Genomic DNA, 26,855 nt, shown 5'->3' with positions numbered 1-26,855 from the left:
AATTAGAAATTGCGGCCACCTTCGTCGGCATTTGGCTCATGGCGAAATTCGTTTTCGCTGGGTGCGGTCATGTTTAAGGCCGCACTAATTTCGTGTACTTGCAGTAAAATATTACTGAAGAACGTTAGTTTTCTATAATTCTCATCGCGCAAGCTGCGTGCGTTTTTCGACAGGCGGATGTACGATTGGAACGAGTGAGAAAGAATTGAAAAGGGTTTGGATTCGTCTGTGCATTCTATTGTGAAAAAATAAAACAAAAACTAAAATTGGCGGAACATCTTTTTATTGTTGTATGTAAGGAACCGTTATACCAGGTAGAAATTTTCCTGGCCACCGGCTTACGCGTTTTTTGCCTTGGTGAAATTCGGTTTGAAATTTTTGTGTTTACATTGTTCAATGTAATGTCCTGTTTGCTTGCAATAATTACAGAAAGGTGGTTGTTGTATGTTCTTGTTTGAACCGTACCTATTATTTCTGTAGTAGTTTGTTTTCTGTTGTGGTTGGCTATTCTGTTGTTTTGTGTATGGAAAACTATTTGCAGTTTCTGCCTGAGAATCATGCTTATCCACGGACTTCGCTGACCTGTTTCTCCGAGTGTCTGCATATTCGTAACTCATGGCCTGTATACAGAGTTTATCCAGTTCTACAAAACTCCGTGGCCTAGCCTGGAAAACAGCGCGTGAGCGCTCTGCCTGATTTAGTCCGTCTACTATGCAGCTAACTACTTCGCTCTCTGATACGCCCAATCTGAGAACCGCCGCGGCTTCTCTGATTGATGCTACATAGTGCGGCAATGCTTCATTACTTTTCTGTAGCCTGTTGTACCATTACAAACGGTAATTAGTCAAAAGTCTGGCAGGTATAAAAAAATTCAAAATTTCTTCGTGGTATTTGTCAAAAGAGTAACTATTTTCTATTGCTTGACTCGTTCTTTCACTCAGTGGTGGTTGGGTGTAGGGAAATCTCCAACAATTGTTTGTCAGGAATGCCCCCTTTCTGTCTGATTTTAAGTAAGTGCCTTATAAATTTGATTAATTTATCTGGGTCAAGACCACTTGTTTCTGGAAAACCAACAAGTAATCTCTCGACTGGATGGGCAATTTTCCCATAACAGCTATACTCAGCCGCCCTTGGCATAACTGGTAATGTTGTTTCTGGTTGATTCTGCGTTTATGGCGAAGGTGGGGGTGAAGGATGTGCAATTTGCGTGGTAGGGATGGTAGGGATCGGAGTTCCTTGCCCGGATGTCAATAAAGGATGAATCTGGGAATATGGATTAAAATATGACTGGTTTGTGGCGAATGGGAAAAACAAATTTTGTTGTGTTAAAGGATGCGGATTTGCAGGCAAGTTACCGGAAAATGTGACACTGGTGATGGGAGCTGTAGAAACATGCATGCCTGAGGGAATTTGAGTGATGGCTGCTGGGATGGGAGGGGTTGAAACTGTGATGAGTGATTGAGATGTTGATGTCGATGAAATGGGAGGAACCTGCCTTGTTTGGCACAAAGATACTTGTGTGTCGGGTTGCCTTATTTCCTGGGGAAATTCCGGATTTTCACTCTATACATTTCCTAGTGATTCCATTCCTAGGTTTTCTGTCTGGGCAATGTTGGCCCAAAGGTCCTGTTGAGTTTCCAATTGGGCTGCCCTAGCTTTCAATTTAATTTGGAAGTCAGTTGTCTGTTGCAGACAACGATTTAGCTCTGTTCGATAAACCCCATTGAGCACATCCGCGGAAAGTACCACTAGATTTTCCAGTCGTCTGGTGACATGCTCTAATTGCATAATGTGTCGCTTTACATTGGGCAAATTCTCTTCCACATCTGAATAACTCACGAAAGCAGCTATGTCATAAAATTTGGAGCAAGCTATGTTGAATTCCTCAAGTACAGGAGCACAATCCTTTATCCGAAATGGTCGGGACCAGCAGCATTCCAAATTTCGGAATTTTTCGGATTTCGGAATTTTAATACAGGAGGCCTAGTAAAGCCAAGTTAGGTTATGTCAGATGTATTAAGGATTTCAGGCAACATAGTACAAAAAACCACAAAGTACATAACGTAAATAAACACTGCAGCATAAATAAATACCTGAAACAATCGCCAAAATAATTTTTTTTAACAACTGATACTGTAAACCATCTGGAGAATGTTTATGGTGTGTCGTCATCGCCGCCAATGTCGCCGTCAACTCGTACGTCTCGTGATCGGCCGGGAGCAGGATTTTCCTTCTCCTGAGATGAAGCAGCACGAATGATGGCATTTTTAAATGCCTCTTGAAGTGTCACTTGTTTTGGTTTAGACTTCTGACTAAGCAATTTTTCTTTAATTGCATACACAGACATTACTTCTTGCGCACTTACAAATGAACGTTGCTCGAGTCCAGTTTCCGCAATAATTCCACCTTCTGAGTTATTGATAATGTAAAGTGTTTTCGTTTTTTTTTCGCTACCACCCATCGTCATATTGGAATGCCTTTTTGCCATTGCCGTCTTCAAATATGGCAACACGTTTACGGTTAACTACTAAGCGCGATAAAACAACTCCTATCGTAGCCAAGCAGCAAGCTGTAACTAGCGCTAGTTTGCCAGACAAACGGTAAACACAACGCCTCGGCGTTGCCAAATTGCATGCTGCCTTGCTGACGCAGTGCTGCCAAGTCACTCGCTTGCACTAGTCATGCGATCGCAACTTAAGTTTGCCACACAACTGCGAACAATATCGCGGACGTTGAAGTTTCGAAAAAAATTTCGGATTTTAGAGCTGTTCGGATTTTGGAATTTCGGATAAAAGATGGTGCGCCTGCATTTCCAAATTTAGATTATGTACTGAGAAAGGTAACTTATCACGTACTCTCTTTCGCAGCTCTTGCGCATTTCCAGTAGTTGGTAAATTACGCAACTGTAACTCGTAACTTAATTCATCTACTAGTAATAGCTCCGGAGTAATCATCCTATCCGGATTCATAATATTACACAAAACAAAACACTATACTATTAAAATTATCTCTTAACCTTTAAACTTAATTATACACTTAAATCTAGCTTATGATTAAACCAATGGCTTTATTGCGTGGGAAGTATGTGCCTTTATAATTTATTATTATTATTACTATGCACGTCGGGAATTGAACAGAGGACTACGGTGTAACAAGCCGTCAGGTTAGCTTGCACAACACAGTACTTACAATGAAGGTCATGTCAGCCAGCAGGACTGACCTTGGCGCACAGCGCCTTTAACTGGGGGTGTGGGGGAGTGAGGTGTATCTCGTCCGGCGGACACGTCTCTGTTGATAAGCCACGCGCGCGGCCCGAGTTGCGTGGGCGGGCAGCAAGCAGCCTCTCGGAGCGCGCTCAAATGTAAACACAGAGACCGAAGTGCAGCAAAACTAATGATAATTTTAAAATTCAAGGTTCAATTTAGCTACTAAGTGTATCAGCGGACAGTTCACAAATTACTTACTACAATAAGATTCAGAGTGACCAAAAAAATTAATAATTTTTTTTTTAATTTAATTTTTTTTTTTTAATTTAAATTTTAGGTATGACCTTTCAACTTAGGTATGCCTATAGACGTAATCACGCTCTGCTACCATTTTGTAACACCCCAAGTGTCTTAAAGAATAATTAAGTAATTAGATAAAAAGATTTGGAAACTCTTAATACTGGGGCCCTCAATTAATAGCTATCAAAAGTCAACAACAGAGGCGACACTAGGAGTAAACAAAGAAAATTTAGAGACTCCCTACGAACACTTGGGAGAAAAAGGATCATTATTATAGATTAATTAAATAAAAACAACAGTTACGTCTATAGACTTCCTTATTTTATTAATCATTGTTCTTTCTTTTTTTATAGATTAAATTTTCCTTTGTAACATCTGTTTTTCATTGATAAGTGATCTTACATACATTCCTCACAATTACACTTATTATATTATATTCTTTAACTTTATTTACGATAGGGCCGGCCCTGAATGTATAACAAAAATTACAATATTTAAAAACATGAATGAAATTAACATCGCTAACTTTACTGGTTGTACATATAGTCCTTGCAAAACATTATATAAATTTTCTCTCCTAACTGTCTGCTGTTTTAACTGGGTTACACTATTTTTGAGTTCGTAAAGAAAATGATAGAATGATGCGGGTATCACCCGGGGCTGTAGGTAGACGGTGATCGAGGTAGTAGGCCTAAAGATGGTGGATTCTGCTCAGGATCCAACTCCAGAGGTTCTGGCAGAGGATTTTGGTTGCGCCAAACTTGGAACCCTGTCTGAAACAGAAGTCCAAATTCCAAAGAATCAGACCTGTTTCCAGACAGTATACTTAAATGGCGCAAAAGGCCAATAAAGGGAAATGATTCGCGGTAGACGCAGAAATTTTCATGATTTAAGAAAAAAATATATAAATAAAAAAACTAAGGTTCTCTACTTTTAACTAAACTACTGACTGGTTTATATTAATTTTTAGATACGGGCTTCATCCCTATAGTCTGAGAAGACTACATAATTCGAGATGCGAGGCCGATAATTCGCCGAAGATCGCAGTAACAAACGGTACCAGTCAGTCAGGAGGTGCGCACCGAAGTCCCTTCAGAGCGGGATATCGTCAGTATGTAATAAGCGCGGGATCTCTAGAGAATGGGAGGGGGGTTAGGCTATGAGCCGAAAATTACCGAGCCCATCCGAAGGTGTCCAGCATAAAAAATATTAGATCTTACTGGAGTGACTGCCCGACTGAGGCGCTATCTTTTGGTGGCGAGAAGAAGTATTAATAAATCGACTTGTGGCCGACGAGTGTGTCAATGTTAGGTGTATATGGAGTAACCAGTGTTGCCACCTAGCGGCCCGAGACATAAGGGGGAGAAAGGTTGTCGTTACCTCCACGCGAAAGCGCTGGTGTCTGCGCTGCCGACGCCCACAAGTGGCGTTAGTGACCAAAGCCGTCGCTAGATGTCGTTAAAGTCCAGAATCGTATCTGCGGCTGTCAAGCCTGAGATGGTCTTGAATTCGGTTACCGTCCCCGTGAGTTCACAAGCGGTCATCGCTCCTGGCTTCACTTCTGAGAAGAAAGAGGAGGGGGAGAAGGGGGGATGGCTTCAAAAAACGCATGGAGTGTGGGACACAAGGCCCACGGGATCCTACTGTCGTGTCTTGCTGCTAGTGAACCTTATACCGATTCGTGATAGAGTTAGCAGGGCTCAGCACTGCTTCACAAGCTGCTGTAGGCAAAAAAGTCATGCAGAGAAATTAAGTTACCGGCCTCCGACGTGCCTATAGGCGGGAGAAATATTAGCCAGACTGCTAACCTAGCATTAGGCTGGTAAAAAAATCAGCTCGCCTCTGAGAACAGAGGCTGAGGGCCTGGCCGTAAAGATGTAAGATGAGTAAAAAAAATAAATTTCCAAAAAAATATTTATGATAACAAAATTTTAAATAAAACGTGCCTAAATCCCTAATACACGGAACATTACTATCCACACAAACATTCTGAACCTAACAGCGAGACCAAAAATGACATGTAATTTTAATGCATATGTGCGTGCGTGCGTGTACAAATGCATGGAAGAAGTGACAAACCCTGTGCCAGAATGATCCCCAGATTAAAGACAGACCAAGTAAAATACTAATCACTAAATAAATATTGATAGGTTTAGCAGAGCTGTAACTTAACCTGAAGTATCTCCACTGGAGATCGACATTGGATCATCCCATAACCAAGAGACAACTGTGCAAAAGGCCTTATATAGACATAAATTATGCAAGAAAGGCACTTATCATAAACATATAGAATGTAAAATACAAAATCAACATTTTGGACATTAACACATATTTTACATGTATATAATACAAAGACATAAGTATCAAATTTACTTCTAATATTTTCATCTTACAAGTTGGTCAGATGATGGCAAGCTTCTTTTGGTTTGGAAAAATAATAAATTACAATGAAGAGCAGGACATGTCAGTGACTTTAAAAAAATACATAATACTAACTGAAAATTTTACTGACTTTCACTATCAAAAAGACAACCTGTAATAAATCAAACTGAATGGCTGACTTTCAATTCTTGCACTATTGTTCACTGGAGGACGACTATACAAAAGCTATGTAACATATATATGGCAGCATCGCATAACTTAGTGAAGCACAACTGTGTCAAAAAATATGTATTAGAAATTGTTTATAAATTTAATACTTTTACAATCATTTATTAAAAAACCATACTAATCATAAATGTGAAATGTGTATTTGGGCAGTGTTTTATACATCCTTAGTTAACCATTAAAGCACTGAATAGTTTCACAATGATCACAATCACTCTCAGAGAAGTTACTAAATAGCTCCTTTAACATTTCACTCTAAAATACAGAAAAAAATTATTACGTGGAAACCAACTTTGTAGTTCAATCTTTGGTAGTATACTTGTTAGCAGCACCATATGGCAGGTGTCCATTTCAGCATGGATAACAGCACAATATTGCTATTTTTATGTAGTGTTTTAAAAATTAAGCTTCTACTGCAAACTATCTACATGTTCCTTATGATTTATAATGCATATAATATGTATGTCACAGTGAATGCATTAAGTTATGCTAATGACCATTAAAGTCATTTTCTAAAGTTTATTTACAAGCAGCCAATGGTAAATAGTTTTAAATGTTTACAGCAACATTAAAAAAAATTTACAATTTTAACTTACAATACATTGAAAAAGATAAGTGCTCTTAGAAACTAAATTTTGTGAGGTGTATTATACAAGGTAATTATTTACATGGCATAGGCTAGAATCTTGTAATCTCTATTTATAGTGTATAAAGATTGTATTTTTAAGTAGCTTCAAAAATAGAAGATAAAAACATGGGCAGTCAGTTCACATTTAGCAATAGGTGATTAATGGTGTTCTGTAAAGTAAGCAACAAATTCTGGAGTCATAATCTAATAAGAAACAAGTAACTAAAAATCAGTAATAGGTGATAGGCATGAAAACAGATACCGAGCCAATTACCAATACATTACTTTAACAGATCTGATAACAGATACAAAACAGATTTAATGCAAGTCTCCAGCAATTCGATATACCCTGTTTTATCGCATAATCATTGCACGCGCATAATCGTCGCACACATATTTTAGGGCGTCAAAATTTCGATAAAAAAACATCTCATGTAAACGTTGCATGATGTTTTTAGTTCCTCTATAAGATTCCGAGCACTTAGTGTAGATATTTTTTCCGTATAAAACAATGTATTTTAAAGTAGAAATCTAATATTTATTCGGACATTACCACTTACTTATTTAATTAACGGAAATACGAAGTTGTCTCATGCGTAAATTTTCTTTTAAAGACTTTTTAAACGTTATAACCTTTATCTTTCCATCTGTGTTGCCGCAGTGTACCGTAGTCGAATATTGATATTGATATCTCGCAGATTGCATACAATACGCGCTCTCTGTTGAGTGCTGAGTTAACTACATTTGATGGCCTGCACTCTTTCGTGGTAAGTGTGTACTACGACAATAGTTATGCGTTAGTTCAGGCTCGCATTTGGGTAACAGATTTTGTTTTACTTTTTAAAGTTGAAGAAAGGTGTTTGTTGCATGACTCACCCCTACTTTTTAAACTCGATTTTAGTATAAAATGTGCGACGATTATGCGATAAAACACTGTATTTTTTTTTTAAGTAATAAGCCAGTACCTAAATAGAATATTATTATTACAATGATTTTATGTAGAATTACACAAAAAAGTATTTTACCGCATAAATTTGTGCCTAGCACAATACATATTAATATTATCCGTTTAACCTGTATGTAATTTAAGACTATACACCTCGGACTCGCATACCGCGAACAATTGGTTCCGAAATACTTGCGCTAAGAGAATTCGCGTTACGCGAGTTTGGCTATCCCTGTTAATAACAATGTTATTTTACATGGTACGGTTTAGTGAACGCACAAAAAAATCCTTTTAAGTACAAGGGGAAGGTAATAAAACTGTCACACGTAGTGGTAGAGAGCATCAGTCGTATTAACTTTGAGGAAAAAACATCTAAGAACAATAATGAAAAATGGCACAACTGTTTGGGCGCACACACACCCAGTTCCCTTTGAGTTTTCCCCTAAATTCTTATGTGTGTCTGTTTAAAAAAAAACCTAAAACAAAAAAATGAACTTGTAAACACACATGACATAAGTTGCAGATTGCTTTACATAAATGGAAAGATTAACGTAGATTGTCCGGAGAAAAAGCGGATGTGGATGTAGTCGCTTCTTCCTCCATGAGTGAAAATGTAAACAAGCTGTCCTTGTTTTTGAGTACAGCAGGGGGTTAATCAACTTCCTGTCCTGAAGTGGGAGGGGTAGCTGGCGTGTCACAACCTTCATCTTCTCTTTCCCAAAACGGCGCAGTCGCCTCCTTCACAAGGTCTGCTCTTTTGGAAGTCGATGCAGGCGCAAAAAAAATTTCTAGCCGTGTTTGTGTTTTACTTTTTTTTTGTGTTCGTACAAGTCTTTGTACACCTGACATACCTTATCATTTCTTTTTTGAAGTTGTCACTTCTTTCTTCGTTAGGATCATTCTCCTCTACAATCATACAAGCTTCATTTATTTTGCAAAATATGATAATGGTCCGTACCGTAGATTCACTTAGGCCTAATGCGTGACCAATTGCACTGTTACCTTCATGGTTTTTAGAACGCCGTACAACTTCCAACTTCGTTTCTAAAGAAATAGTTTTTCTTTTAGCTACCACTTTATCAGACTGTACTTCTTTTGCACGTTTCATAATTATTACATATGTAATGCGAATTTTACCAAGCACAACAACAAAATGACTAGCTGATTATAAAGTGTACAATAAAACAAAGCTTGACGATAACTAGTATATCTAGTATATCTAGTATGCCTGGGAAGCGCTTTGAGTCATGAAAACGACACACACTTGTGGCGGGCGGGTAAGATAAAATTATAGCTGAGACAGCTTTTTCTTGCGATAGTTGACGCGCCGAGCTCGGCTAGACACTGCCCGAGCGGCATTCACACAATGTATCCGACAATGCAGCGACACCCTGCGGCAGTAAATTTATACCAAAAAATTAATTCTCACCTCACGTTATGCGGGTTTTTATTTCGCACTATCTGAAACCATTCCTCAAAAATTGTTCTCGCGTTATGCACATTCGCGTTAATTGAACTCGTGCTATGCGAGTCGGAAGTGTACTTGAATGTTGTGTTTGTTAATTAGAGTAAAACATGCCTACAGCACTTTAACCAGGTAAATAGAAAAAATGGGTGATATCTGAATGGATGAAATTACATGAAGTGTAATGCATCCTTACTGTTAAAACATACTTTTTTGGCCTAAGCTAATTAACAGAAATAACATAAACTGTGAATAATGATGAGGTTTCTTGTAAATTCAAATCTCTACTTTGTTTAATGATAAAGATTTTCTTACAATTTTTTTTTATCATGCAGTAACATACTACTAATTAATATGTACATTAAAACAGTACATAGGAAAAACAATAGTTATATTATGAAAAAAATGAAGCAATTTACAGTTTATGGCAAGTAATGGAGGATGGAAAATGAAATTGTAAATAGGAAAAGGAAACTCTAGAGAAAACAGACAACATTACACAGTTATGCAATCAGAAACCAAATACATTCTTAATTTTGGGATCTTGGTTAGAATATAAACAATTAATACTTGTTAAGTACTATGAAATGGAATCAATATGGAAGATAACTATGCCAAGCTATGTGGTTGCGATAAAAGTGTAAAATTTTATTTGCAAGGTTTTGTGAAAAAGGCATAGAACAAGAAAAGAGATTTTACAGTTGGTTCCTGAATGCATAACTGTGTCCATTTCTACTGTAATGTTTGCACCAAAACAAATACAGGTATGAAATTATCAAGAAATTTATCTATACAGTTACAGAAAGTCTAATCCTTAGATTGCAGTGACGTGTAGTAGGCACAAATCTCTATGTTCAAAGCCCAGTTTCTCCTGGTAGTGCTGTCCTTTCAGCCTGTGCCATTGTCACTTAATCTAAAATGTTAGTTAAAATTTTGGGTACATAAAATTTGGTGATTGCAGTTCATCAAAAGCAACTTCACCTAACATGAGTAAAAATAACTCTAAACCCATTTTCAAAAGGTAAAAGAATTAAATTGTGTTCTTATTATCGTCTTGGAAAACATTTAATAGACTGTAAGTGCTAAATTACAACACAGCCCCTAAATCAACGGCCAAACAGCATTAGAATATTTATGCTAGGTGAATCCGTATTTTTTGTGGACCATAAAAATAGCTCATTAACTCACTTATTAGTTTAGTTATCAGTCTCAAAAATTAAAAAAAAAAAAAAAAAACTCTTCATGTTGCAAAACACTGGGCAATAAAAACACATGCCGTGGGAGATGCAGAGAGGGAATTCATCATGCAGTATCAATATGGTAACAGTGCGACCAATTCAAAATTTACTCTGAGCTGCAATCTGACAACAAGACGTGCTATAGTAGGTAGCTTCTTCAAGTTGATTATAGTTATCTATAACAATTTCACTAAAAAAAACTAAACTAGGCTAGGTCAATATAATACAAGGCAATTCTGAAAAGTAAGTACAGTTTGGTCATTAAAAAAAATAAACTCATGACAAAAAGGTTTTATTGAAAGTTTTAGTTTATTACATATCTACATCACATTCACCATTCAGTTCCTAGCAATTTTCGCAATACTCTACCAGTTTATTTAACCCATCTGCATAGAAGTTTGCCACTTAGAAATTAAACCAGTTGACAATCGTAATTTTGTACATTTTGCTGTAATTGTTGACTTACATTTCATTAAATCAACCAAAATGAAGCCCTTTTCATTCCAAAAAATGGTAGCCATCATTTTTCAACTTGAGTATGGAGATTGCGTAAACTTTTTACCAGTGGCGAGGCGTGAGGTTTACATGAGGGGAAGCAACAACTCCGTTCACCCCAAAACACGGCTCGGGGGGGGGGGGGGGGGGGGGGGTCCTCCCCCGGGAAAATATGTATTTCAAGGTACAAAAGGGTGCTATTTAAGTAGTTTTCTTAACTGAACATTGACTATTCCACAGGTAAAAAAATTGACTTTTTTTTATTATAAATTATTTTGAAAAATAATAATGTTTGACTTACATTATTCTGATAATAAAATACCTACTCTACATTATTTATATACTAAGTGGAAGTGTAGCATCATCGATATCCTGTACAAAATATATAAACAGACCACACATGGCAAAGTAAGTACTTAAAATAAAGAGAAGAACCTCATAAAAATGTACTCGAATAGTAAAAATTAAATGTTGGTATTTTTCATACAAACACAAAAGAAATTATCTTCAGACGTGATCAGAAACTCTGTTAAATGGTACGTGTACCAAGAAACTGGCATGTCAATCATTCCATTCCTGAAACGCCACCTCGCCACCTGCCGTGCCGAACTGTAGGCCGAAGCAGTCGGCGGAAGAATTCCACCGTCTGCTTCGGCCATGTTCGCTTCAGTTCGGCAAGAAAGTGTTACCTTCGTAGCTTCTACCACGTATTTTTACAGCCAATCTCCTCCTCGAACCTATGTACCATGCCACCCCCCTTCCGAAAGGAAACCACTGCGGCAGCCTTCCTGCTGAAAGCGGTCCTACCAGCACTTCTAAACCTAGCAATGCTTCTAAAACAGCATGTTTTGTGTGTCAACAATTTCTTTTCTTATAGCGCACAGCGCAGAGTATTGGGTCCCAAGAAGATAATGTAAAAAATACATACACCTAACTGCACGAGCCAAAGTAAAATACTATTCTGAATAAAATATTTATTTGCTTGCCTTCCTTGCCCTTAATGAGACGCCACTGCTTTTTACGGAGATGTTTACTAAGCGCCTGTACTTAGGCTGCACACATTGTGTATTCAAAGTCCATGATGCCTATGGCCGAAGCGTCCAGGTTATTGCATGGAAAATCACCCAATTTCAATTAATTTGTTTGGTGACTCATTTTAAAAAAATTTGAAATTTTGTCACATAAAAAGTATATATTCCAACAGTGCAAACCTGAAGGTACTGATTTTTATCTGCCACCATTTTGATTTTACAGACCAAACTGGCTGCTGCCATGTACCAAAATTTACATTTTCAAGCCTTTATGTTTTGTTTAATATCTTAATATCTATAAAAGATACGAAGTCATGTTCAAGGTCATTCCAAAGAAGAGACTTAGGGCTATTAATAATGCCACTAAAAATAAACTAAATTTTGTTTACATGTCTTTATTTATAGACATGAAAGTTGACCTTGAAACCGACATTTTATTAATTATCAACTGCTTCTACTTTCTTTCAAAATTCAAAACACACTATGAAATCTTGAGGCAAGTAAGTCTACATGGAGTACTTGGCAATGATATATTGCCAAAAGAACGTACTCAATCCCTTCTTGGTGAAACAAATTCCTATAGTTTGTGTTTTTTGAAAAATCCATTTTTGAGGAGCTGTAAAACAAAAAGGGCAAGTGAAAAAGTTCTGAAAATTTGGCAAAACATTGCCATGATAACCCGTAACACGCCACTAAAATATCTTTGTGTTTTTTAATTGGTTTATTCTCTGTAGTAGCCTAAAAATGCAAAAAAAAAAAATTAAATTGTATTCAAGTTCAATGAACTGCTATTATTATTATTATTATTATTATTATTATTATTATTATTATTATTATTATTATTATTATTACACTACCTATTAATTTATCTGTCAAATATTTGGCATACATGTGCCTCTAATTGCCAACACATATATTGCTATACTTCTTAAAGACATTCCTAGATAGCGTTGTGAACTCACATTATGAGCATGTCTGTACGCTGGTCTTGGCAGGTTAGAACAGGAACTGACTGGCAAGCCAGTGTCAGTCTGGAAGTAGACCTGTGCCTGTGCAGATGTGACTTAGGCACTAAGTGTTCAGTGTTTGTGGTTTTAAAGTGGTTTGTAGTCAGTAACTGATTTAATTCACACCATAGCGTATGTATGTTAGCTATTTATTTAAAGTTTATTTTTACGGACATTATTTATTATAATGGAGTGTCCGTAGGAATTTTCTTGAATGAACCTTTTTATAAGACTGCTTATGGGGCGTCTAAAAGAATCAGAGAGATCAATGAATTTGAAGAGGATGACAAGTTAATGCTTCAAGTACGACTTAATACCAGAAACATTGTTTGTGTTTGTGATTATCATAGTGCAAAAATGCTGCAAAAGTATAATCATTTATTTGAAAATTGTTGTTCAGACCATTGCTCATACACTCAAAATGAATTGGAAAATCTCTTAGACAAATAACGATTGAAAAATATAATGAAGCTAAAGTAAAAAACATAAAAATTATTCCAGGGAAATCTCTATGTACAAAATGTTGGACAAGAATATCCAATATTAGTTGTGCAAGTGACGGCAGTGATTTAGATTATGAACACAATTAACAAACCATAGAAAATATAAATGTAGCTTGTCAGTTGTTAGGCGAGTCTCCATTGAAAGTAGCCAAGTTGAGTTCAGATAAAAGAATATCTTGTCATTACAAGAAAAGTCGAGAAAGTATCAAAGAGCCTAGGAAAGAAATTGTCAACGTCTTTTGACGTACCTTATGTTGAAGAAGATTTATTTGGGGAGGTGGTTAATTTGGATGAGTACAGTATTTTAATAAACAAGCTTAAGGAAAAAATGAAGCAAGCTACATCAGTAAAGGACAAAATCAATATATTAAGTTTATTACCTTCAAGCTGAAATAAACAAAAGGTTATGGCTGAGTTTGGTGTGAGTGAATACTTGGTCAAGAGTACAAGAAAACTAGTAAAGTAGTATGGAAAAACCGATTTTATGTGTATGTTTTTCAAAATTTGCACACCTTTGACCAAAATGGTGTATCCTAGCAGGGCCTAAAGGAACTCACAATGTGTGTGTGTGCATGAGCCATCAAAAAGTCAAACTAATGGTCAGTGCTGTAAGAAGTGGTTATTTCAATTACAAAGAACTTCTACAATTACTCACATGTGATCTTAACAATGAAAAGTGTATGTTCAATAAGTGTGAGTTCTGCCCAACTGGAAAAGAAGTCAAAGAAGTTTTGTGCAAAAATGAAGAGGAGGCAGAAGATGAAAATGATGATATTGTTGATGACTGTGAAAATGAAATAAAATATCATCAGTGGGTTACTGTAGACAGGTGTGAACTTAAAATAGTGTGCAAGCCATACAATGATTTTATAGACATGGTAATTAATAATCTGAGTTTTTTGAAGAAACACCATTTCATTGCAAAAAAAATAGGCCCAATATCTAAGTTTAAGAAAAGAGAGATTAAAATTAAATTAATTTTTGGTTGTAGGAAATTTTTCTGAAAATTTTACATTTCTGATACAAGATGAAATTCAGAGATGTCATTGGGTAAATAGCCAAGCTACCATACATCCCTTTATAGCATATTTAAAGTCTGACATGGAGAATGAAGCTACAATGAAACCTAAACGTTTTTATGTAAGAAGCAATTCTTTAAACCACAGAACTTAATCTGTATATTGCTTTCAAGCAGCTCTCATTACTGAACTATACAAACTCAACACAGATACAGAGAAAGTGACTTATTTTTCAGATGGCTGTGCAGACCAACATAAAAACAGGAAGAATTTTTTAAATTTATGTCATCACAAAACTGACTTTGGGATAGATGCGGAATGGCATATTTTTGCCACATCCCATGGTAAGAATGCTTGCGATGGGATAGGTGGTACAGTAAAAAGAATAATTTCCAAAGCTAGCCTGCAGCATGTGAATGCGGAACCAATAGCCACTCCTCTGCAGATGTTTTACTACTGTTCAGCAAATATAACTGGAATAAATTTCTTATATGTATCAGAAGAAGATATTGTGGGCGAAAAAGTCATGTTACTCCAAAGGTTCTCCAAAGCAAAAGTTATTCCTAATACAAGAGATTCAGATGCTTTCATTCCAATAAATGAAACTAAGATTAAAGTGTTCACTACTTCCTTGTCTGACGACCATCAAGTTTGCTTCATTCAGGAAGAATATTAAAAATTAGATGTAAAACTAAAAGTCTATGTAGCATGTGTTTATGATTCACAGTGGTGGTTAGGGAAGGTGTAAGACATTGTGCCTGACCAAAGTGAATACGTATTTCGTAATGATTTTCCATCCTGCAGGCCCCAACACATCCTTCTAACTCGCATCTAGTGATAAAGTGTGTGTCAAAAAGAAACATATTTTACATGTTGTTTCCCCCATTGAATTAAGTTTGGCTACAACTGGCAGATGTCATAACATTGATCCAAAACTAAGTGAAGAATTAAGTATACTTTTGCTCAAACATTTAGGAAAGTGACTGTTTATTATGAAGTAGAACAATATTCTTAAAACTTTTTTCCGGTGACGAAAGCAGCTGATAATGACAAACTACATTTCAACCACAGAAGAAAACCTAATGTAAGTTATAATTTCATTGCAAATATTCATCTGTGGTTCTTGTAAAATTATTTTATATCATACAACTCTATACATGATGTACCACACGTCATATTTCACTTAAAAATACCAAATATATGACAAATAAATTACTAGGTAGTGTAATAACAATAATAATAACAGTTAATTGAATTTGAATACAATACTTTTTTTTTTGCATTTTTAGTGTGCTACAGAGAATAAACCAATTTAAAAAACACAAAGATATTTTAGTGTTGTGTTAAGGGTTATCATGGCAATGTTTTGCCAAATTTTCAGAACTTTTTCACTTGCCCTTTTGTTTTACAGCTCCTCAAAAAATGGATTTTTTCAAATAAAACACAAACTTTAGGAATTTGTTTTACCAAGAAGGGATTGAGTACATTCTTTTGACAATATATCATTGCCAAGTACTCCATGTAGACTTACATGCCTCAATATTTCATTGTTTATTTTTTTTAAATTTTGAATTTTGAAAAATAACAAAGAGTCAGTTTCAAGGTCAACTTTCATGTCTATAAATGAAGACATGTAAACAACATTCTGTTTATTTTTTGTGGCATTATTAATAGCCTTAAGTCTCCTCTTTGCAATGACATTGAACATGACTTTGTATCTTTTTTTATAGATATTAAAATACTAAACAAAACATAAAGGCTTGAAAATGTAAATTTTGGTACATGGCAGCGGCCATTTTGGTCTGCAAAATCAAAATGGTGGCAGATAATAATCAGTACCTTCAGGTTTGCACTGTTGGAGTATGTACTTTTTATGTAACCAAATTTCAAATTTTTCAAAATGGGTCAGCAACCACCCTTGGGTGATTTTCCATGGAATGACCCGTCCGTTCCATTTCCAGGCAGCGAACCTTTATGCAGAGGGGTTAAATAAACTGGTAGAGCATTGTGAAATGTTGTTCGAACTGAATGACGACTATATGAAAATGTGGTGTTGATATGTAGTAAACTAAAATTGTGAATACAATTTTTTTTTCATAAGATAATTTTTTTTAATGACCAAACTGTACTTACTTTGGGACACACCTCATATATGGGCAAACACAGACCTGTTGATATTTTCAATATCACATTTTGATTTTAAGATATGATAAATACTTGTAACATTATTATTTATCATTTACATACATCAAATCTTTAAACAATACACCTATGAAAACACAAGCATTAATATAAAAACCTGAAAAATTCTAAGGAACTATACAAATACAGTGTAGAAAAAGCACAGATGTACTTACACAATTCATTAAAAACAGTAATCAAAACATAACAGCTGCTCATAACATAACAGCTGCACTTTTTTTTTAATCCCATAGAATTATAAACAAATGCATGTCTGTATGAATGTTGTGAAACAAATAAAATTTTCAATATATGTATCTTTTCCATGTGACATACAGTATGTCCCTAAAATAACATTATTGAAAGAAAGACATTTTAAGCACTAAATGACTGTACAACTATAGCTTAATATACTTCAATACTGAAAATGGTTCACATACACATTTTACATATCACTAAAATTTTGGCACTATTTTTTCCCCCTAATAAATTCAAGTGCATTAATATTATCAAGTATCACATTCTAAACAGTAATAATAAAAATAACACACCTTAAGTATGGTAGCACATGATACTGGCGTCACCCGGTGTTAGATTTTGTACACAGGATACAATGGTGCAAACTGTTTCGCACCGTACGTGTACTGAGAATCATTTTGGTCTTGGATGTTAGCAGCACCGAACATGCATTCTTCATATGTGGGTGGAGCTGAAACAACAATAAACCACCTAAAAAATGCACACACACACGCACGCACACACACACACACTTACCTACACACACAAACACACACACACACACAAAAACACACACAACCACACACTGCTATCGTAATGGGGGTTGACATGTCCGTCGAAGCTTAGGGCGCCACCACATGTATAATAGCTAATAGGCATGTGGACCCGGCTACTCTGTTCCCAGGGCCGTGACGTAGCCCGTGTGTGGCGAGGCCCGTTTCCCCCTGTATCACTAAAAACCTCCGAAAATGATAACAGGTGCATTAAGCTCCTTCCTCTAGCAGCGCTCGCGACTCACTGCCAGTTCGTCCTCGCCCGGCAACTTTCAGGAGCACTGACGTCACACCGGTGGGCCCGGGCTGACACACACGCACACACACACTTCGGCGGGCGGTCGTAGAGGGTGGTGGTGGAAGGAGGGGGTTCGCAGCATGTAAGGGGAGAGGTGGTGGCACATCGGGCTCAGAAGGGCACAGCCCGGGATGATGTCAACACATACACCAACACCCACCCACACACAGTATTGTCACGCAACTTACACACACAGTAAACCAACATAGAAATATTACTAGATAATTTTATATCTACGTGCATTATTATTTATCAATAATCAACAATTAAAGACAAATGTGTTTTCTTTAATCATAACTGGCGATTACTGAAGCATTTACAATAAAAAAAAATACAAAGTTCATTAAAAGTTAATGTAACATTTTTTCTTGAAATACTGTACTGGCAACAATAAATAAATTTAGCTATTTTAAAATTTCAAATTTTGAGGTGAAGCTGTAGTTAAAGCTGAACACAAATTCCATAATACCATTCTGATTTTGATTTCCCATGGTTAATTGAGATCGCTCCGCACAATGCTGGGAAGGTGCCCAACTACAGGCTGGCAATTTCCTTCTCCAGTTTCATTAAACTATGAAGTTAAGTTAATCCCTCTCGAATAGTCTCTCCGGCGACAAGAAAATAAGCACAAAACAATACTTACACTAACAAAATTACTTCTCATGTTTTCTCCTGATCTCTAAACATTGTTTGTTGCATTCAATCAAAAGAAATCAAATCTGTGTAATATTTGTTTCTTTAAAAAAAGGACTAAATTTTTCTCTTCCCGAACATGTTTTTAGTTAGCAACACTGAATAAGAAAAATGGTATTCTAATCAGTGTTGACTGCATAAGGCAGAAACATGTGGATTGTGGATGTCACCCTTATTATGATAATCCATAGCCGAGTTGGTTCTGCAGATGCATTTAGTCATTGGAGTTAGCGTAAAAATATTTAACTTCTGATTATCAGTGTGTGATACTGCATAGTGCTTACATACATACAGTAACAGAAAACTTTAAGGACACACTTGATCAGAGATCATGAAACACCTGTGGTGACGCCATCAAAATGGCAACCATGAGGAGGTAAATATGTTTTATTAATTGCTCAAAACTCCATTATGAACATAACAGCATTGTCAAAATTTAATATACATCCGTCCCTCGACGTAGCCTTGTAATTCGTTCCAGGAAATCAGAGCGCTAATTAAATGTTTTTTCTACAAGAGTGCATGTTAATCAAAATAATTTGTTCTCCAATCAGGTAGTTTGCCTGCTGACTACAATTTTAATCATGACACTGCTCCCATTTCAATTAATTTACAGTACAAATATATATGTCTACATACACTAGCCATTAGGTGTATTCTGAGGTTGCACAATAAAAATAAACCACTTACATAATCTCAAATATTGATAGACATAACTTTCCTACAATTAGCATAATAAGTGACAGTATTAACAAAAACCGTTTTGAATACAGTTACTGAAAATTATCACTTAATAAAAAACTCAGATTATATCACTAATAACTAAATTGTAAAATTAGATTCTACACAAATAAAATTAAATAAACTATGCAGACAACTACCAACATCAACACTGTCACCAGTGTAAAAATACTGAGCTCGGCTGTTGACTGGAAAAATTGCAGGCTTCTGTTTGCAAAACTGCCCACTAGGTGACATAAGCTTTCACTTGCAGAAGATGTTCATCATGGTATGAGACAATATTATTTTATATTAATTCATATTAGAACACCAAAGTCACTACCACCAGTGGGTAAACGATGACAGAAGGGAAAAGAAAATACAATGAGTGCATTGTTTTTCACTCCTTTCCACATTGTTGTTTCGATAACTTGTAAACAGTTTGTCAAAAAAATTACCACATAACTATTTAGTATCTTTCTTTAAGAACTTTTAAACAGTTCATTCAATTTTGAAAATATTATGGTCGTAATGGAATTTTCAGCAAGTAAACGAACCTGTCTACCTAAAAATGATGTCACCTAAAGAGTGTCATGTCTCTGGAAAGTTTGTCCTGGCATTTTCTTCTTCTTTGATATGCATATAAGCACCGTGCAAAATCTCTTACTAGAGATGGAAATGTAATGTTTTGGTGATATTTAACTCCACTGACATATTTTTACCATCAGTAGTCAGAAGTCACATCAATGTACTGTGCCGCCAACTAGTATTTTTGGCACAATTTTAAATTTGAATTTTTTTTTAAATTAAATGATGTCACCAGTCATTCCTCTGCTGCAAGAACTTAAACTTGTTCCTCCTCCTGTACACTCCCATTCAACCTTTGTCAGACCTGTCTCCCCAATTTTTCCCAGCCCTAGATCCGATTCTTGTCGTGTCTTTTGCCAGTCAGACTCAGTATCGTTTTATCCCCGCCTTGGCGCACAGAAGTCGCCTGTAATTCGCCACCGATCCGTGACGAGAACTGCTATGACTTGCAAGCTCTTAGGGCAGGCCTGTTCCAAGACCTCGCCTGACGCGAGCACTTCTGGGCATGATCTCGAATCATCTTCGCCAACGTCCAATCACACCTCCAGGTCCTGTAGAGCATCTTTCCCACTGTCATCAGTAGCCCCACACCCCCCACCACTCCAAGTTTTCCTGGGAACACTGGCCCAGAGCGATCACCGGCTACTGACCCCGGTCAGGTTCGGCCTCTCCCCAAGGCCACCACACTAGTCCCAAATGTACATGCTTATGCCACCTAGCGGTAGTTTTGCAAAGCACTTCTCCTGGGAGTTTGAACGCCCGCTGAACGCCTGCCCTCTGGCATCTCCCGCAGTAACCAGTACCCCGTAGTTCCTTCCCAGGCCACCAGGGTGCTGGCCTAGTCCACCCCATAAGCCCAATGCTGCTAGCGGCCGCCTCGCATGAGAAGACCTCTACTCGGTTCAGTCACACCTCAGTAGAACACGCTGACATCGGGCAGTACCACCAAATTCGAGATATCGAAGTCTACCTTTCTCGAAAAGCACCTCGGTAATCTTCGGAACCTTTCGGTCTGAAAGCCGAAGCCTTCCCCCTTTCTTCCTTTAACGTCACCTTTTAATTACGAGTCTTGGCCGCCCCAAACTTACTGCGTGTCGCGATTTGGGACTGACTGCTTCGCCTCTACATCATCGGGATGCCTCTCCGTTTTTATTTTGAGATGTGATCAAACTAGACAAGGGATGATTCCCACAATGATAGTGTTTAGGTGTTAGTCAGCCAATGTAGATCTAGCTCGAGTAGTCATGTCGTAGTTATCATAAACAATTAACTTTTTTTAAAAATCATTAAATATCCGCAGCGGGTTGTGTGCTCAACAATCGGGCAGATCCTGGAAGAGATCACCCTGTTTGGTGAGTTTTTACTGCCATCACTCCCCGACCATCATCGTGACTAGAAGGCATTATCTGCCTATTTCACCAACTGTCTGTGAATCAGTACTGAAAATATGTGTTTCGGATCTGTTCACAGACACTGTCCAAGTACCGGACCAGGGTACAAGTACCGGACCAGGGTCCAAGTACCGGACCAGGGACCATGTACCGGACCAGGGTACAAGTACCGGGTACTTTTCCAAGGACCAGATCAGTCTCCATGGGCCGGATAACTAAGGCCCCCTGACGTCCCGTCAGCTGTTCCACTTTGCCTAGCAATCTTCCACCCGCCAGCCCTTCAGTTTTTAAAACCTTTTCGGACTAGCATCCAACTACGACGTTTCTCAGATCAGACATCCAGAAGCTTCCTATGACTCTTTAACATGTTTATTGTCACAAACTTTATTTCAATTGTGTTAATTGTCTAATAAGGGCCGGCCCATTATTTTAATAATGTTGTATATGTTTTCTGTTAATAAATTTATATTATATAATGGGAAATAACCAAAAGTAAAATAAAAACAGTGAAACTATGTCTGGACAATATAATTATTTTGCCTTCTGAAACCAAAGGATCCACTAGTTACCTCCAGTCATCAGGAGAGACTGACGAGGCGTAACAGTACAGTGACATATTATTAATACTGTTATGGGATTATATTTTTATAATGAGATATATAAACTTCTTCTTCATAAGAAAACCATATTTTTTGGACCTTTTTAGATTTTTTGGTAGCCCTAAAATTTTGAGTTGCACAACTATCACGTGCTCTGATGGTTTAAACAGGCTTCGTAGCTCGTGTGCTATCAGCAGCAAAGCCAAGGAAGCAGCAGCTTGCAGGAGGGAACACTAACTGACCAAAAGAACTGTAAGTGAGGCTCAATGCCAAATAGCTGTGGTACACTAGTGCTGGTTTTGACTTCATACACTTCAGTGCACAGCTTCAGAGACTCTGTTCGAAACTGTGAATACACGTAAACTCTAGAATAGGTAGTATATGAAATGAATGAATGACTGAACCAATGGTGGTTGAACTTTCATCGACATTGAGGTGGCCTTAACGGCGCGGTTGAACCAAATTTTCAATTTGGCACCATTTATAGCTGTAATTTCTGTCGTTAAAATATGGTTTCTGGAAAACGTATTCATGTATTAAGATTAATAAAGGTTATTTTAAAAAGTATAATAGAGTTCCAATGGTTAATATTTTTTTCAATGTGAAAAAATTGCCATAATTTATAATGCAACTATGTGCTGTAATACATTTTAATTTCAAAGAAAACTTTTAAAATAACAAATGAAACTATAAAAAAATATATATATTCTAAGAATAATCACTTTTTCGTACGGAATTAGCTACTAAACTTTGAATGGAATAGTATATTAAAGTTTTAAAATAATTTATTTCTCTGTAGTAGCATTTAATCAACATTTGAAAACTACATTTTTTGATCAAAAAAACACATTTTAAACACATTATACTTAACATCGTTGAAAGAGGAAATTCCGTAGAATTTGAATTGGTACTTGCGGTTTACGTAGCCCGTATAGACTTTGAATGGCATGTGAAATACTGGTGCAACGCGTGCGGCAGCGTTCCGGTGTAATTTGAAACGTGCCGAATGAATGCGCCACGAGTAGCATACGGCGAAGACCGCGCTCAGTGTTGCCAAGTCCAGTTTGTGTCTTCGCAGAGAAAACGAGAATTTTGAGATCTGCTGCCATATTGCTTTGAAGTAAATGTGATATTTAGCACAATTTTAATTCTGCAGTTATTATTATAACATATATATTTAAATAACGTATTTTGAATAGAGTTACCTTGTGGGGGAGACTAAACAAGCTTTGCAAATTTTGTCTCTGATTTAATTAATAATGTAAAAATTAGTTCATTTTCACGAGAATGGGCAAAGAGAAAAGCTCTTATCACCGGTTGAAGAAATCAAAGAAAGCTGTCGCAAGAGAATTGTACTTTCGGAATAAGAAATTGAAAAATCAAATGACGAAAACCCTCAAGATGTTGAGCAATCGCCGCTTGCATCACTGTTATAAACAGTTTTGTTAGTTATGCTTATTGTTACGCTAACATAGAATTAGGTAACATAGTGTTTGTTTTATGTTTTTCACGTAAGTTAATTGCAATTGCTCGAAATATTCCAAGTGTTTATTGTTTTCGCGATGAACTTGTTGGTAAATTTTATTTCATCCAGAATTCTAACTTCACCATACTAATAATAGTTGCAGAACTGTAGAAATGTGAACACTTGAATGGCAGCGGCCAGTGTGGGCTAGGCGCCGGCCTGCGGTGCACGAGGACCCGGGCTCGGATCCCGGCTCGGGCAGAGCTGTTGTGGTGTTTGTTCTTCACGCCATACTGCGGAAGGCAATAGCGAAACCATCGCAGAAACATGTCACGTAGAGAACCTTGGAGGGCTTGGTTCTCTCCCTGACGCCTCTCGGGTCGATACCTGCCTTCGTGGCGGATCGCGCTTTCATTAAGTAATAGTATGGTAATATCATTTACCGAAGGGAGAGGGGTCAAGGCCATGATAGGGAGTTAGTTTTAACTGGTTCAAAGTATTGAAATAATTCCTAACTGAACACTTTGTGGAAAAAAAATTGTACTGTCCTACCATACACAAATTTATGTAAGCATTTTGCAAACTGATGTATCCTTTGACTATAAAAGCTTATTTTACTTATTTTTCGCTTATTTGAGCACCTAAAAGTTGCAAAATACCTAGAAACTGCGAGTTTAAAAAATTTTGAGTGCAATATTAAACTGTTACGGCCGCGACGAGCTGCTTGTTGCTGTGTCGTTTCGGCCCGCCTGTTCCTTCCCCTCGCCAAAGTCATTTTCTCCTGCGACATCCTACACTTTGGCGGTGCGCACTATCTTATGTCTGCCTCGCGTGATATCTCACCCTTTGTTATACATAAGTATGATATAAACATAATTCTATATTGTTTGGTTTGAATTTTATGAAACACTTCCGTGCTTCACCACATGTAGCACGTACATGGCATTTCAATATCTCCCCTCACGATAACCGCAACAGTCAATCTTTTTATAATTGAGAGAGTGTGTGTATATATATATACACACATAGTAATTTATTGATTGGAAGTCGGAAGGGACCAGCAGCTATATTTAAGATGTGTGATGAATGGGGCAAACATGGAATACTTGAACGAAAGGGAGAAAAAAAATTGTGGTCCTTGCGAAAACCAGCCGACCAACAACTTTGTTAGGACAATTGAAAAAAAAATTGTTTGCCCGACCCGGAATCAAACCCGTATCACCTTCACAGCTATTATATTAGTAGCTACTGTTTTAAATGATTCACATTTTTCGTTGAGGAAATTCTGCAGGAAATGTTGTGCTTAAAATACAAAAATTAGTAATAAAATGTTTTGAAGGTTACTGTAATTGAAACTAGGGTAATGTTTCCATGACTAAAAAGGAAATTAATTACTGCCTTGTATTATTGCCACCTCCATTCTCATGTCGATTTTAGCTCATATTACTTATTGAATTCCTGCACAATATTTACACAACAAGGCACTCTGGATTTTATTTCTCAAAATTTTATTTCTTGATATGTAATAAAATAAATGATAGAATCATGTTATATCTTGCTTATCCATTGTAATTTCTCTATTCCTGTGAATACTATTAACGTGGTTTAAATATAAAATATATTATTTGCGTACTGCCACTGAAGATGACAATGTGGGAAAAACGTTGTTATAAAGGCAATATTTAAACTTTATAGAAAGTAAATATTTAATTTCCTTTAATATTTATTTTGTTTAATTACATTTTATTCCGTATGTTTATATTTGTAATCTACGATTAATTCAGACTGTAAATTTCTTTGGTTATCGTTTTGTCTATGTATTACTCTAAGTTACTTTTTTATTTGAAAATATTGTCAAGGCTAACATAGCAGTATTTTTTGAAACAACTATTAATTTAAAGATAAACACGTCAGTAATGGTTAGTAATTTTACTAGTTTTTGTTTTAACAACAAACTAAAGAAAATCGTTTACTAGTGATGGGGAAAATATTATTTTGGAACAAATTGAGACTTGATTAAGACAACAGCTAGAACGCAACGATTTTGACATTAATTTATAATTGAATATTTTAGAGAAGATCGAAAATGGTTATTAATGCCAATATTAACTGAGTTTGAAGAAAATAATAATTTTAATCGACGAAGATAATACTCAGACATCAATGTTTTAAAATAATTACTTAAGAAGAGAAGTCGACAAAAATCCGTGTCCAATAGATCGCCAAATGACTAATTTGCTTTGAAAACTACGAAGATTAAATGCCATTTATAATTCCGAATAAAGAAGAATCCTGCTGAAGATTGAAAAGTCGCAGTTCGAGTCCGGGAAGGATGAACGTCGCGCAGTCAAGCCCAGTCGCCCCCCACGTTCTGAAGGATGGAGTCGTGACATTGTGTATTCCTGCCGCACGCTAGAGGACGGAGGAGCAATACCAATATCGCAGTCCTGGATGAGTCGAACCAAGGAGTCTCCGAGAATCTACACGTCTCGTGGGTATCCTGCAGCAAGGTTTGGTCCCTTGCCCCATCACCCGAAGACTCGCTGAATATAGAAGTACCCGAACAAATTACAATTCAAGAAAGACAAACATTTTTCACAGAACTAGAACCTGTTATATTATATTGAATATTCTTTGTACAGGAAATCGATTAACTTGTTCATCTTTAGATTAATAAATCAAATTCCGGAATCGCGATCCAGAGCTAGATATTATTAGCTAGTATAGATGGAATTAGATATGGGAATAACTTATTGCTATTTTGGTTGACTGGTACTGCATGTTTCGTACCCAGTAGTCCAAGCTCTACCGGACTGAAGTTAGTTAAAATAAATAACATCCAAATAATTAACATTTGATAGTAAAGATAATTCACTCAAGTGAAAGAATTGTCAGATGCTTGAAGTTGAGAGTAATAACAAATTCCATCTGTAGTTTAAAATAAATTAGTTTAATTTAAGTTTTTTCTATTAAGTGTGATTTTGTGCCTGTCAAAGTGTATTCTCACCGTCGTAGCAAACATTACACTCAAATATAAAACGTAAATTACATTTGTTTACACTTTCTTACAAGGTCTAGTCAAGATATTAGTATTTAACCTACTTTTGACACACTTTAACTTGATCTTTAGACACAAGCTTCTTGATACAATTCTTAAATACTGAGAGAGGTAAGCTAGAGAAACCGAAATTATTCAATACATTAAATAATTTCAATATTTACACTAGCTGACTCCACATTGTACTTAAATAAAATTTAAATAAAAAAAAATGCTAATAACAGCAGCAAAGTCTAAATATTTTACAGTTATTAAACAAACTCTATGTACTGTATTTCTTTAATTATTTTTGTACTGCTTAACTTTGTAATAAAATGGTTGTAACTTACATTCTTTTTACTAATAATTTTAATTTGAACTGCTGTATTACTAGTGTTTTATATTTTAGTATGTAGTCACGATCAAGATTTTGTATAATTTATTAGTGATATGTCATGTACTGCGAAGAGTTTTGTCACACCACCAAAATGTTACTTTGGAAAAATAGCAAATTTGATATGTTTGAATTGGGTTGGCATAAAAGGAGACATTTTTAACAATGGTCACAGTTTCAATTTATATTCTTCTATAATACTAAAGCATGTTTTATACAGTAATTTTATCCTATCAAAATCGCCCTTCTTTTC

At 36.4% G+C, this 26,855-nt stretch overlaps 2 protein-coding genes across 3 annotated transcripts in view; both read right to left on the bottom strand.

Moving 5' to 3' along the window:
- Positions 1 to 17,207, bottom strand: part of LOC134527153 (zinc finger MYM-type protein 1-like) — a 75,586-nt gene extending 58,379 nt beyond the window's left edge. For both annotated transcript variants that reach the window (XM_063359546.1, XM_063359547.1), the window contains exon 1: positions 3,190 to 17,207. The gene's annotated coding sequence lies outside the window, so the exon portion shown is untranslated. The remainder of the gene's footprint in view (positions 1 to 3,189) is intronic.
- LOC134541392 (arrestin domain-containing protein 3-like) overlaps positions 1 to 26,855 on the bottom strand; it is an 82,155-nt gene that overhangs the window by 13,254 nt on the left and 42,046 nt on the right. The window lies entirely within an intron of this gene.

This window comes from Bacillus rossius, chromosome 1 (genome assembly GCF_032445375.1).
Source record: "Bacillus rossius redtenbacheri isolate Brsri chromosome 1, Brsri_v3, whole genome shotgun sequence".
Classification (NCBI taxonomy): Eukaryota; Metazoa; Arthropoda; class Insecta; order Phasmatodea; family Bacillidae; genus Bacillus; species Bacillus rossius.
The sequence above is the reverse complement of the archived record's forward strand: the minus strand, read 5'-3'. Positions and strand labels throughout refer to the sequence as shown.